The 15,328-nt window shown below is 46.8% G+C and overlaps 2 non-coding genes across 2 annotated transcripts; both read left to right on the top strand.

Moving 5' to 3' along the window:
- The first annotated feature begins 7,721 nt into the window (after positions 1–7,721).
- trnaa-ugc (transfer RNA alanine (anticodon UGC)) lies at positions 7,722–7,795 on the top strand. The gene has a single exon. It is a non-coding gene; the product is annotated as a tRNA-Ala (tRNA).
- A 7,219-nt stretch (positions 7,796–15,014) lies between these two features.
- Positions 15,015–15,099, top strand: trnak-uuu (transfer RNA lysine (anticodon UUU)). The gene is given in 2 exon segments: positions 15,015–15,051; positions 15,064–15,099. It is a non-coding gene; the product is annotated as a tRNA-Lys (tRNA).
- Positions 15,100–15,328: the final 229 nt, after the last annotated feature.

The following is a 15,328-nucleotide window of genomic DNA, read 5'->3' as shown; positions in this document are numbered from 1 at the left end:
AGGATATTTAATCGTGGACAAATGGGGGAGGCCGTATTCTCTCCAGGACTTTTTGAGATCTGTACAAGAGGCGAAAGTTCGAGTTTGCAGCCTTTTTGGATCTGGAAGTGCCAGCAACGGAGGAGTTAGACGATTTACAGGAATGTGGGGGGAATGGTTAAGGCAATGGAGGCTCTGCAGCACAAAACGCCGCAGCCTGAGTGCCTCCCGAATACAACCGTATCTGCCCTTCGGCACCGGTACAACCTGGAAATGGGGAGCCGAAACCCCTGGCCCCTGTCCGAGTAAATCCAAACCCAGCCGGAGGGGCAGCAAATGGGGAAATGGGAGGCAGGGGCACATTGGGGGGAATCTCAGCCTTTAACACCACAGGAGAGATCCAGCCTGATCCTTCTCATAACCGACCTGAAGTGATATAATCCCATTGTCGACGTATGGGCAAAGATACAAAGCGCCGCCCGACATTTTAATCTGTCCATAAAGGACATAAAAGATATCATTGAGGTTAAGTGCCTCTCTGCTGTCTTTGGGGCGTTGCCCCCTTGGGATTTGCAAGTCCCAGCCACTATGGTCGAGTGTGACACCCAATTTGAAGCTCTAAAGACCTGGGTTCAAGATGGATTGGGTAACGGCACTGCCACCTCGACAGAACTCACGGCCCTATGACAAAACCCTGGGGAAGACCCCAGTGCGTATATTGACCGGGTAATTGAACGGTATGAACATTGGGGACAGACCAACGGCATCCCCGCCAAACACAACGATCCAAGATTTATAGATAGCTTAATTCGGGGACTGGATAAACTATACCAAACAGCGCTTAGGATGGGGGCCAGTCCACAGGCCACTGAGGCAGGGCTTCGGGAATGGACTAGTCAGCTTTTCGGGTTCTATCTGACAGACACCCACACTCACCGCCAGGGCCACACCCTATCCGTCCTGCCGTGGATCCTGCACCACACGAGCCCAAAAAGTAAAACAGAACCGGTAGCAGTAGCACGAGAGGATCGTGCCTGCTCTAATTGCCAGGAAACAGGCCATTTATATCGAGATTGCCCCGTGAAAATGAAACCATGAACCAATTGTGGATGCCCGGGGCATAGCCAAACCACGTGTTACGGAAAAGGGGGGGAGGGACGGACAGCGGCTCCGGGGAACCACTCAGGGGTCGCAAAGACCAACAAAGGGGGGGTTATCCGACCGTGGATTGGAGGGACTGCGAGCTCTCCTCCTCCCATCTTCCCCTCATCAAGGATTGGACACCACGGCCTCCTCCGTCGGAGGACCGGGGGCCACCCGCCCGTGTCTGAACGTACTGTTAGGAGGCCGGCAGTATTGTGCTCTTTTATACACGGGAGCCTCGGTGTCGATAACCGACTCAGATTTTCCTACCGTGAACAAAAAAATACATATCAGCGGGGTTAGTGGGGAGAGCGTGATCCTTCGCCAGAGCATTCCAATCCCCCGACAGCTCTGCCCTCTGGGCCAGGCTCTGGGAAGATCCCAATAACCAGGGTCTGATTTTGGGAATGGACATCTTGCACCAGATAGAGGCGAACCTGCCTTGAGTGACCACTCACTGCAAATAGAGGGGCCTGGAGGGGGAGGTTTCCCTTTTCAGCAGATTATACCCAACAGTGTGGGGTACAGGTCCTCCGACCGATTGAGCGTGCTTGGGCGGAGGAAGGGATATGGGGGAAAGTTTGCGCAGCTTACCCTCTCGCATGGGCGACCCGCAAGCTAGATTGCGGTAGGGCACAGATAGACCCTGTCAGGGTTCACGGACCCTACCACGAGGCTCACCGACAGTATCCCCTCCGGCTGGAGGCCCAACGTGCCGTTGAGTCATTAGTGGGAGATTTGTTCGAAACCGGGATAGTGATTGAGACCCGTTCCCGGACCAACTCCCCCGTATGGCCTGTGCAAAAGCCAGATGGGTCCTGGAGGCTGACCATAGACGATACGGCCCTGAACAAAGTCACAGATAAACTCCACGCTCCAGTAGCAAACCCCGCTACCATTTTAAACGGCCTCCACCCAGGCCTGTCCATATTTACGGCACTGGACATCCAAAATGGGTTCTGGATCTGTCCTCTGGACGCTGGGTCCCAGGAACGTTTGAACTTCACTGTGCGGTCCACTCAATATACCTGGACCCGGCTGCCCCACGGATTCCACCATTCCTCCATTATTTTCCACGAGTCTGGAAAAGGCTCTCCAACCGGCAATGGTGGATGCCCGCATGCAAACCCCCGCCTGTCTCCAGTATGTAGACGACTTTCTCATCAGAAGCCCTTCACCCTCAGATTATTCAGACGCCCTAACATGTGTCTTGGAGACGCTAATCGTTGGAGGTTTTAAACTGAATCCGACTAAGGCCCAAGTGGGGCTCCCACGGGTTATCTATCTGGGTCAGATCATCTCCCCAGAAGGGAGACCGTTAACCCCCGAGGGGGTCCGAGCACTTTTACAAATGCCGCGACCGGCGACCGTCTCCGTCCTGCGGAGTGCAATGGGTTTGTTCAATTACTGCCGCACGTACGTAACTGACTTCACACAACTCCCTATGCACACTGCCTCATTCCTTTTAATACGGTAAGTACTAATTTTATCAACAAGCCTCCTGTCCGGCATCTTACCAAACACCCTTTCACAATCAATGTGCACAACAACCACTACATTCACTTTATCAGCAGACTTGATTTATTTCAAATGATCCATGTTGGCTGTTCTTAGTTAATGTGTTTTTCTTACAAATGTTGAAATGTTTGCTCCACCTCATCTGGTTTGATCTGTTTCAAGACGCAACAGAAAGGTCGAGTTGTCTCCAGGAGTTTAAGATAAATTAGCTTTTAAAAATTATGTTTCAGACAATGAGGGACATCTGGGCTTCGACCCGCCCATTCGGTGCCACAACTCCCACCCCTCACACACTCCGATTGGTTGGAGGACCAACTCACCCCTCAGCCGCCCACCCCTCAAGTCAATTTCCGCTCCTCCTCTTGGTCCGGAACTCTCCTTAATCACCAGGGCGGGATTAGTGTTGAGACTGACATTCTGAGGTGCAGTTCGAAAATAAATATTAATTGAACCCGCCAGTTGCAACATTTAATAAAACGAAATTAATAAAAGTTACCGAAAAAATATTTTCTGGAGTTCACCAAAGTGGTGGAGCGTCTGCGCTGTGTGTTTGTGCCGATTTAAATGACACGAAGAGCTGGTATTTCAGTTTATTTTATTATCTTTGTTCCAAACGCGCTCTTCCTGCTTCCAATGTCTTTGTTTTCCGGCCTGATATTATGATCATCAATGGCGGCTGCATCACCCAGCATGCAGCGCGGTTCAGATTGTGCCCTATCTGAATCAGTGGAGCCCAGTGCGCAGGCGCAGTAGTGACTCATTATCGGTCAGTGTGTCCTGAGCATGCGCGGCCAGTCGAGGCTGCGGGAGGAGCGCGTTCGGTGCAGGTCAGAGGATCGGAGCAAGAGGCTCAATAAACCCCGGGGCCCGGGTCCGGGCTCAGGCCCAGGCTCAGGCTTTACAAACCCCGAGTGCGGCCCCAGACCCGAATATAAAACAGTGAACATTATCCCCCCCTCACTACCCGCCGGGAAATGAAGGGGAAATGGGGATCGGTCAGGGAGCGTCTGTAAATGAAGGAGAAATTGGGATCGGTCAGGGAGCGTCTGCAAATGAAGGAGAAATGGTGATCGGTCAGGGAGCGTCTGTAAATGAAGGAGAAATGGGGATCGGTCAGGGAGCGTCTGTAAATGAAGGAGAAATGGGGATCGGTCAGGGAGCGTCTGTAAATGAAGGAGAAATGGTGATCGGTCAGGGAGCGTCTGTAAATGAAGGAGAAATGGTGATCGGTCAGGGAGTGTCTGTAAATGAAGGAGAAATGGTGATCGGTCAGGAAGAGTCTGTAAATGAAGGAGAAATGGTGATCGGTCAGGGAGTGTCTGTAAATGAAGTAGAAATGGTGATCGGTCAGGGAGCGTCTGTAAATGAAGGAGAAATGGTGATCGGTCAGGGAGTGTCTGTAAATGAAGGAGAAATGGTGATCTCTACATCTTCAGTCATCCAGGGAGCTCGAGCTTTGGATGCTGTTCCTTTCCTCCTCGTGGGAATCTGTTTACTCTGTACCCAAACCCACTCCTCCTTGAAGGCCTCCCACTGTTCAATTACTCTTCTGCCTGCCAATTTTTGATTCCAATCCAACTGGACAAGATCCCTTTTTAACTCACTGGAATTAGCCCTCCTCCAGTTAAGAATTTTCACATTTGACTGTCCCCTGTCCTTTTCCATAACTGTTCTAAACCGAATGAGATTATGATCACTGCTGCCCCACTGAAACATGCTCCACCTGCTCCACTTCATTCTCCACACCGAGCCCACTGCTGTACTCACACTCACTCTCTCACACTCACTCACACTCACACTCTCACACACTCACTCTCTCACATTCCTCTCTCACCCTTTCACTCATGGTTTCGGCCCACTGAAAGATGATGCGATGGGTTTGGATTTCAGCACAGGGAGGAGGGAGAGTGTGTGGGACGGGGATTGACAGCTTTGAGGAATGAGAGAGGAAATAATGTTCCATAGAAAGTAGAGTTGTCTGATCTGAATTTCTATCCTGTACTTACAGTGATAACTTTTATAAACTACTTTTACAGGGGAGGATTTGCAGAGGGAAACTCAAACCAAAGATCACGTCAAGATCTGACAGAGTCACTCGATTCATCAGGACCTGAATATCATCGGCCTTTGAATGTTGAAGGAGAAATGTTTGTCTGTTCTATCCATGGGAGAAGGTTTCAAACATCAGTGTGAGTGGAAAAGCAACGAGACACACACACCCGAGTGAGAATGTTCCAGTGCACTGTCTGTGGAAAGAGCTTTAACCAGTTACACAGCCAGAAAAAACACCACACCATTCACAGTGGGGAGACACCGTACACGTGTTCTGTGTGTGGACGAGGCTTCAACTGATCGTCCAACCTGGAGAGACACAAGGACACCCGGACCATGGAGAAACCGTGGAAATGTGGGGATTGTGGGAAGGGATTCAATTACCCGTCACAGCTGGAAACTCATCGACGCCGTCACACTGGGGAGAGGCCGTTCACCTGCTCCATGTGTGGGAAGGGATTCACTCAGTCATCCGGCCTCCTGACACACCAGCGAGTTCACACTGATGAGAGACCTATTAAATGTTCTGACTGTGAGAAGAGGTTTAAATGCAAAAGTATTCTGCTGAAACACCAATGCACTCACACTGGGGAGAGGCCGTTCACCTGCTCCGTGTGTGGGAAGGGATTCACTCGGTCATCACACCTTCTGTCACACCAGCGAGTTCACTCTGATGAGAGACCTTTTAAATGTTCTGACTGTGAGAAGAGGTTTAAAAGCAAAAGTATTCTGCTGACACACCAACGCACTCACACTGGGGAGAGGCCGTTCACCTGCTCTGCTTGTGGGAAGGGATTCACTTGGGCATCCAACCTGCTGAGACACCAACGCACTCACACTGGGGAGAGGCCGTTCACCTGCTCCGTGTGTGGGAAGGGATTCACTCGGTCATCACACCTTCTGTCACACCAGCGAGTTCACTCTGATGAGAGACCTTTTAAATGTTCTGACTGTGAGAAGAGGTTTAAAAGCAAAAGTATTCTGCTGACACACCAACGCACCCACACTGGGGAGAGACCGTTCACCTGCTCTGCGTGTGCGAAGGGATTCACTCGGTCATCCACCCTGCTGATGCACCAACGCACCCACACTGGGGAGAGGCCGTTCTCCTGCTCTGTGTGTGGGAAGAGATTCATTCAGTCATCCAACCTGCTGAGACACCAGCAAGTTCACACTGAGAGACCTTTAAATGTTCTGACTGTGGGAAGAGATTTAAAATCAGAAACGAACTGCTGAGACATCGATGCACTCACACTGGGGAGAGACTTTTCACCTGCTCCGTGTGTGGGAAGAGATTCACTCGATCATCCCATCTTCTGAAACATTAATACAGTCACTAATGTATCCAATCTGGCATTCAAGAGAAACAGACTGACCCAGAGAGGCGTTAGAATGTTCAACTTGCCACCACAAGGAGTAGTTAAGGCGAATAGAATGGATGCATTTACGGGGAAGCTGGATAAGCACATAGAGGAGAAGGGAATATTAGAGTTTGCTCATAGGGTTAGATGAAGAGGGGTTGGAGGAGGCTCGTCTGCAGCATAAACACCGGTATAGTCTGGTTGGGCCGAATTGCCTGTTTCTGTGATGTACATTCGATGTAATTCTATGTAAGCTCCATCTGACACAGTTTTACCAACTCACTGAATCTATCAATTTCCCTTTGTAACTTTATGCTCCCATCTACACTACTCACTGCGCCTCCTAACTCGATGTCAGCGACAAACGTGAGTGTTCGGCTCTCTATTCCTTCATCTCCGTCATTTATACATATCGGAAAAAGCTGATGCTCCAGAACTAATCACATCCGGCCAATTTGAGTACATCCCTTATTATCCCGGGCCTCTGCCTCCCACCTTCTAACTAACTCCCGACCCATTTCAATAGGTTGCCTTAAATTCCACGCACTCTCATTTTTGTTGACAGTCTCTTATGTGGTCCCTTATTGGATGCCTTTGGAAGTCAATGTCCATCTAACACCCAGAGACACTCCATTATCGAGCACGTTAGTTACATCTTCAAAAAGTTCAATGAGCTTTGTTAGACTTGACTTCCCCTTTACAAATCCATGCTGGCTCTCTCTGATTACTCCATATTCATCCAAGTGCTCAGTCATTCTTTCCCCAATAACGGATACTGGTAACTTCCCCACAACAGGCGTCAGACTGATAGGCCTAGAATTTCCAACTTTATCTCTCCGACCCATCCGAAATAATGGAGTGACATTGACAATGTTTCAATTAAAGCAACAATTCCTGAATCAAGAGAGTTTTGATCGATCATGAGTACAAGTTCCTTACCTATTCCTCTTATTCCCCTGGGATGGTAAAATCAGGTCCTGGAGATTTGACAATCTTCAATCTCATTATTTTCTCCATCGCCATTATCTGATTTACACTGAATCCCCTTGATTTATTTACAGTTTTCCTCGTGTCTCTGCTATGTTCGCCTCATCCTTTTCCATGAAGACCGATCTAAATTAAATATTTAGCAACTCTGCCATTTCCTGATTTTCAATTACAATATCACCTCCATCTGTCTTTAAGGGTCCCACATTACTCTCAGTCACCCTTCTTTCTCTTAATATACCTGTAAATACCTTGATTGTTGTCGTTATTTTCCCTCACAAGTTTTTGCTCCTTTTCCCTTTTTGGACCTCTTCGGGTTTTTCGTTTCAGCACCACAATAAACAACACTTTGCTGTAAAGTTCGGCTCAATGATGGGCCGAAGGGCCTCTATCCGTGCTGTATAACTCTATGACTCAATAGTTCTCCAATGTCAGAGCGAGAATTGTCTGAACCCCGAATTTATTTAATGTAACAAACACAAGCACACTTAATCATCCGTGTATCAACACACTGATGGATACACAAAGATAAACACAGCGAGAAATGCAGGCAGTATCAGGATGCACAGGTGAACGGACAAGGGAAACAGACAAAGATCAAACGGTCTGTGCCTCGAACAGACAGTAACGTGTCGCTGATCGATATTAGTGAGACGAGGTGGGGAACAGGTGCTGTGAATTGGTGCTGTGGTTCAGTTGGTTAAAACATCTGTCTTGCAAACAGGCGATCCTGGGTTCAACTCCCAGCAGTGTTTTGTGTAATTTATTATTTTTACCTCATTTGTGGAATTCAGCGACAAAGTCACACTTTGGAATTGGTATTTGTTGAGGTTTGAGGAGGAAACCGATATCAGAATGACTGTTCAAAAACACCATTTCATCGCACAGACAGACCTCTCATAGAATGTGTCTGTAACACTTTAATTTAAGGACACGTTCTTGTTTCTGGGCTCGTCGGGGTCAGGGTATAATTCACGATTTATGTCATAGAGGAGCGAATGGTTGTCTCCTCGACCTCCGGATAGCAGTGATAAAGTTCGAGGATACACAGAAGCGGACAGGGTGGTCGGGGTCTGGAACTCACTGTCTGAAAGGGTGGTCGAGGCAGAAAACCTCAACTCATTTCAAAAGTGCATGGATGTGCATTTGAAGTGCCGTAACCTACAGGGCTACAGACCAAGCCCTGGAAAGTGGGATTAAGCTGGATAGCTCTTTTTCGGCCGTCACAGACATGATGGGCCGAATGGCATCCTTCTGTGCTGTAGCTTTCTCTGATTCTATGATTCCGTGTGTGGGAAGGGATTCACTCAGTCATCACACGTGCTGAGACACCAGGAAGTTCAAAAGTGACTACAGGGGTTGGATTCTGCTGTTAATCCCATCCAGGACTGAACCATGTTCATTCTGACAGTTGGGGTTTGTTTCTCCTGATGTTAATAAGCCCTATAACTGGGCTGGAGTTTAATATTCTGGATATCTGTTCAATAAATCAGTTTTGTTTTAAACACCTTGTTGCAGACTTTGGTCTTTCCCACCTGAGTGTTTAACGTCACCTGACTGGAGCTCAGAAAGGACAATCTGGGGGGAGGATCGTCCGGTGGGAACATAACTTCAGCCTGGACACAGTCCTTCAGGGCCACACTGAGAGGGGCAAAAGGCACTTTGGTCTTTCTCGTCTCTCTTCACTGACAGCAAAGTCACCGTGCGGCGTCCAGTCTAAAAATAATCATGGTAATTATTCTATGAAGATTTAACCTGTTTGTGTGACAGTTCTGAGTCTACCATTTAAGGCAGGCATTAACTCATTTAAAATAAACCCGTTTAAAATAAATGGGTTATGAATTGTGATTTCCGTGAAGCCAATGTTCCATTCCTTTATATGATTCATGTGCCTGCTCTCCGACAACAGGGTAAATGGTGGAATATCAGCCCTGCTCAGCCGGCAATGATCACGGTACATTTTCTCGCAGACAAAACACACAGTGAAACCTTGGAACTTTGAGGTGATGATTCCTTTGGGAAAATAAAATTAGGGCTCGAACCATCAAACTTTCGCACCAACCGATAGCACCACCGAGACAGGTGAAGAAGTCACCCACTAAACCAGTCACTCACTGAGCTCAACTTTGAGTTTGCAGTGACCAATAGAACAGCTGTTTACAGTCAGTCCAAAATGAATGGTTGAAACTTGCAGGAGTGAAAATCCAATGAGCCGGTCTTCACTCTTAAACCAGCAACTGTGAAGTTAAGAGAAACGTGCCGGAGAAATACTCGATTTCAGCGCGGTGACACTGGGCCAGAGTAAAGCTCAGTTAATATGATCGCCGAGTGGTGAGAGGGTGGATTTGGAACTCCTGAGAGACTGCACTGCGCATTTTCCAGATCTGCTTGGAGCACCAATCCCTTCAATTCATCACTTACAGGGACAATTCGATTCTCGTTTTCTTTTCCCTGACGCTTGGTGAAATGTTAAAAATTGAAAGTGACCAATATCAGAGCTAACCTCGTCACCGACATGCTCACAGGTACAGAGCGGCCACACTCTGCTTCAGTGAGGGGAAAGTCCAGAGCGGTTTCAAGGTCGAATGCAATTGTAAGCAAAGCTCGATCAATGAAAGTGCAGGTCATTGAGGTGCCTTTAAAGTCCTGATTGTTTGACCTGAACTTCTTCCGAAAGCGCTTGAGATTCAGGTGGAGTGATTTGGGGACTTCTTTTCCCTCTTTGCAAAAGTTTGAACCGCAGCTCAAGATCCAAAGTCTAGGGACAAATTAGGGATTCTCCGGGATATGAACCTTGAATCGAGAATTATACCCCGACTTCATCGAGCCCAGAAAGATGAACCTGTCCTGATATTAACGTGTAATGTACACCATCTGTGAGTGTTCTGTCTGTCCAATGAAGGGGCATTCTTGAAGAGACATTCTGATCAGTTCCGTGTTGGATGCGAAACAAAGTCCAAACACCGCACTGTGTATTTTTGCTCGCCAAATTCACTAAACATCATAAATTACACAAAGGCGCCACTGGGAGTTGAATCTATGATTTACTTAATTTATTAAACAAGTGCTTTAACCAACTAAACCACAGAGCCAATTGAGGGGAACTTATCTCACGTCACGTTATCTACACGTCACATTCTGTTGGGGGTTCAGACTGTTTTATCTTTGTCTACTTCGCTTGCCCGTTTACTAAGAGTAATGTGGGCCCCTTGAAGACAGATGGAGGTGATATTGTAATTGAAAATTGGGAAATGGCAGACCAGCTAAATACTCACAGAAAAGCATGAGGATGATATACCAGAGACACAAAGAATACTGAAAATAAATCAAGGGGATTCAGTATAAATAAAATAATGGTAATGGAGAAAATAGCTAGAATAAAGACACAAATCTCCAGGACCTGATGGTTCCCATCCCAGGGGATTAAAAGGAGTAGGTGAGGAAATTGTACATGCTTTAGTCATGATCGTTCAAAACTCTCTTGATTCAGGAATTATTCCATTGATTGAAAAATTGCCAATGTCATTCCATTAATTAGGAATGGTAGGAGAGATAAGATCGGAAATTGCGGGGAAGTTACCAGTATCTGTTATTAGGGAAAGAATGACTGAGCACTTGGATACACATGGATTGATCAGAGAGAGTCAGCATGGATTTGTAAAGGGTAAGTCAAGTTCAAAGAAACTAGTTGAACTTTTTGAAGATTTGACTAATGTGGTAGATAATGGAGTGTCTATGGGTGTTATATGTACATTGACTTCCAGAGGGATTCGATAAGGGACCACATAAGCGACTGTTAACAAAAATGAGAACAGATGGAAATTAAAGCAACCTATTGACATGGGTAGGGAGTTGGTTAGGAGGTAGGAGACAGAGAGTAGGGTTATTGGGTCTGTGCTCAAATTGACAGGATGTGATTAGTGGTGTCCCCCAGGGATCTGTACCGGGGCATCAGCTTTTTACTATGTGTATAAATGAGGTAGATGAAGGAATAGAGAGCCATATATCCAAGTGTGTCGACGACACCAAGTTTGGTGGCACAGTGAGTAGTGTAGATGGGAGCATAAAGTTACAAAGGGAAATTGATAGATTCAGTGAGTTGGTAAAACTGTGTCAGATGGAGCTCACATAGAATTACATCGAATGTACATCACAGAAACAGGCAATTCGGCCCAACTAGACTATACCGGTGTTTATGCTGCAGACGAGCCTCCTCCAACCCCTCTTCATCTAACCCGATGAGCAAACCCTTGTATTCCTTTCTCCTCCATGTGTTTATCCAGCTTCCCTGTAAATGTATCCATGCTTTTCGCATTAACTACTCCTTGTTGTAGCGAGCTGCACATTCTAACGAGCCTCTTTGTAAATATGGTTCTCTTGTATACAATATTGGATTTATTAGTGACTATCTTATATTCATGGCCCCAAGTTTTGAAGCCCTCACCCCCAAAAATGCAAACACCTTATCTACATCTGACCTATCAAATCCTTGCATGATCTTAAAATCCTACATCAGGTCACCCTCAGCCTTCTATTTCCTATGGAAAAGAGGCCCAGTCTGTTCAAACTTTCAATATGGGGAAGTGTGAACTTTGGACCGAGGCAAGATAGATCAGAATATGTTCTAACTGGTGAGAAGCTGGGAACTGTGGAGGAGGAAAGATGTTTACAGGTCCAAGTACAAAATCACTAAATGTCAGTGGACAGTTACAAAAAATAATTCAAAAGCCTAATGGAACTTTGGCCTTTATCTTAAGGGAGCTGGAATTCAAAGGGGTGGAAGTTCTGTTCCAGTTATATAAACTCTGCTGAGACCACATTTCGAGTCCTGCATTCAGTTCTAGGCCCCACACCTCAGGGAGGATATATTGGCCTTGGAGGGGGAGCAGCGCAGATTCACCAGAATTATACCGGGGCTAAAATGGTTAAATTATGCAGACAAGTTACAGAGAAAAGGTTTGTATTTCCTTGTGTACAGAAGATTAAGTGTTGATGTATTCGAGTTGTTGAAGGTGATTAAATGAGCCAATGGAGTGTGTGTGAGCTGTGAGACAGCTTGAAATCCCAATCCTCTCCACCACTGGGGACTGAGTCTTCCAACATACAGGGATTTTCACTCGTCCAAGTTTCATCCACATTTTCTGCCCTTCATTTCTCCGACCTGCTTGTTGCGCCTTTCCCTTCAATTCAGGACTGACAGGAAAAACTTGATTCTGCCGTCAATCTCCGGGTCATATGGAGAGATTTCAAATAATTGAAATCGACCGTCATCAACCCCAATATCGTCACCGACACGTTTGACGAATGCAAAGCGGCTTCAATCGCGGTTTTACTGCACAACTCGTTCAAAGATACTGTCGGTAATTGGAGGGTCTTTCAAGTCATGACATGAATAGAATAGTTCGCACTGCCGTTTTCCCCAAGACGCTTCAGATTTATGGGGAATGATTTCGGTCTGGCGGTTAAATCAGTTCCCTCTTTACTAAAAATACTAAAAGTCCCGCCTTTGAACCCGGGACTTTTAGTATTTTTGATAACCGATACCAAACTGGTTTGTCCTGTATTTTATATTACTTTCTAAATGGATTTCAGTAAGGCCTTCGATAAAGTCCCCCACAGGAGACTGGTCAAGAAGGTACGAGCCCATGGAATCCAGGGTGCCTTGGCACTTTGGATACAAAACTGGCTTAGTGGCAGAAGGCAGAGGGTGATGGTCGAAGGTTGTTTTTGTGACTGGAAGCCTGTGGCCAGTGGGGTACCACAGGGATCGGTGCTGGGTCCCTTGCTGTTTGTGGTCTACATTAATGACTTGGACATGAATGTAAAAGGTATGATCAGTAAGTTCGCTGATGATACAAAAATTGGTAGGGTGGTAAATAGCGAGGAGGATAGCCTCAGTCTGCAGGACGATATAGATGGGTTGGTCAGATGGGCGGAACAGTGGCAAATGGAATTTAACCCGGAAAAGTGCGAGGTGATGCACTTTGGAGGGACTAACAAGGCAAGGGAATACACAATGAATGGGAGGACCCTAGGCAAGACAGAGGGTCAGAGGGATCTTGGTGTGCAAGTTCACAGATCCCTGAAGGCGGCGGAACAGGTAGATAAGGTGGTAAAGAAGGCATATGGGATACTTGCCTTTATTAGCCGAGGCATAGAATATAAGAGCAAGGAGGTTATGATGGAGCTGTATAAAACACTGGTTAGGCCACAGCTGGAGTACTGTGTGCAGTTCTGGTCGCCACACTACAGGAAGGATGTGATCGCTTTGGAGAGGGTGCAGAGGAGATTCACCAGGATGTTACCAGGGCTGGAGCGCTTCAGCTATGAAGAGAGACTGGGAAGATTGGGTTTGTTTTCCTTGGAGCAGAGGAGGCTGAGGGGGGACATGATTGAGGTGTACAAAATTATGAGGGGCACAGATAGGATGGATACTAAGGAGCTTTTTCCCTTCGTTGAGGGTTCTATAACAAGGGGACATAGATTCAAGGTAAAAGGCGGGAGGTTTAGAGGGGATTTGAGAAAGAACGTTTTCACCCAGAGGGTGGTTGGAGTCTGGAACTCACTGCCTGAAAGGGTTGTGGAGGCAGGAACCCTCACAACATTCAAGAAGCATTTGGATGAGCACTTGAAATGCCATAGCATACAAGGCTACGGACCAAATGCTGGAATATGGGATTAGAGTAGACAGGGCTGATGGCCGGCGCGGACACGATGGGCCGAAGGGCCTCTATCCGTGCTGTATAACTCTATGACTCTATGACTCTATAAATATTACAGATAAGCAGAGCACTTGAGCTGTCACAGCTGTGACTTTGACTTTTCTCCCTCTCCTCTGGATCTCCCCGGCAACTGCCACTAACCACAATCTTCTCTCACACTTCTCCATCAGGAAGTTCCGAGTCTCGGTTTTCAAATGAAATACCGCCCATCTCTCCAATCACCGACAGCCCAGAGAGAGTTTCTTAGTTTCAGCTCCCAATTTCCCCAAATCCTCAAAGTAGCATGAAAATAATTGTCCTTAAGTTAATAATAATAATATCATTAAAAGTTCTTATCGTCTGGGGTTTTGTTTCAGAAGCCACGGCTTTTAAAGGTCACTGCGGATGTTTAACTAATCGCCTCTTGGTTGGAGGCTTCTGTGTGGGAAAGATCAGGAAGCGATAATTGAGAAACCGAGGATGAAGCTGTTTGATGGGAGCACTGGGGACACAGACCATGCGCGGCTCCAGTGGAGCAATCGGTCAGCGCGCGTTATTTCTACAATAATTATACACTCGAGAAATGCTGGGGTTGTGAGCTCCAGCGCCATCCAAAGTAGTTGAACCTTCGAAACATTTTGACTGGAGTTCAAGGTACAACCAGTTCCATAACACATCGACTTCTTCACGTCCCCATGTGGGCACTGAGGCTCCTCTGGCCTCCCGTCTTGCAATAGCAGGCGAGAGTTTATTTGTTTTTGGAGGGAGAGGGGGCGATTGGCGAGAGCTGAAATGGTAAAGCGGCCGGCACAACATCTTTAAATCTAAAGAGCCAAACACACAATTCTTCTTTCCGTGAAGCAGGGATTCATCGGTTTGAAGTGTCGTGTCGGGAAAATTCGGGAGGCAAATCTGCTGCCTGGTGTCACGGTGTAACGGGTGAAATTATTCAGCTTTCAATTGTTGATCGGCTGAAATGTCGAGAGGCCTTTCCCAGCTCCCGTGTGGAACAAGTTCAGCTTTTGAGCCATTGGGTAAAGTGTTTTTTTTAATTGCTGCGAACGAATGACAAAACATTTTGTACAAACAAGAAGAATTGTAAACTCACGAGTTCACTGTCCATGTTTCTTACATCATGTTCAACAGAAACAAGGATTCTCCTCAACACGTTGCTGAAAATTGTATAAAAGGAATTCTCCCCTTCTTCTCCATCGACAGGGATAATTCAGAGTCCCACCATGAATCTGTATGATGGAAACTAATCCAACAGCGAGCCTGGATAGCTCAGTCGGTAGAGCATCAGACTTTTAAAACAGGTGGTGATCTGAGGGTCCAGGGTTCAAGTCCCTGTTCAGGCTAAAAGTTTTAAAACAGCTGGCAAGTTCTGCTTTTCCAGCGGACCAACATCAGCGAAAGGAGCAAGAGTTGGCCATTCAGTCCCTCGAGCCTGCTCCGCCATTTGATAACGTCATCGCTGATCTTCGGCCTCAAATCCACTTTCCCGACCTGTCCCCATATCTCTTGAGTTCCTTTGTGTCCAAAATTCTATCTATCTCAGTTTTGAATCTATTCAATGGCTCAGCATCC

The sequence above is a fragment of the Heptranchias perlo genome, unplaced genomic scaffold, assembly GCF_035084215.1.
Source record: "Heptranchias perlo isolate sHepPer1 unplaced genomic scaffold, sHepPer1.hap1 HAP1_SCAFFOLD_417, whole genome shotgun sequence".
NCBI classification, from domain to species: Eukaryota; Metazoa; Chordata; class Chondrichthyes; order Hexanchiformes; family Hexanchidae; genus Heptranchias; species Heptranchias perlo.
Note: the sequence above shows the minus strand (reverse complement) of the source record. Positions and strands in the feature narration are given on the sequence as shown.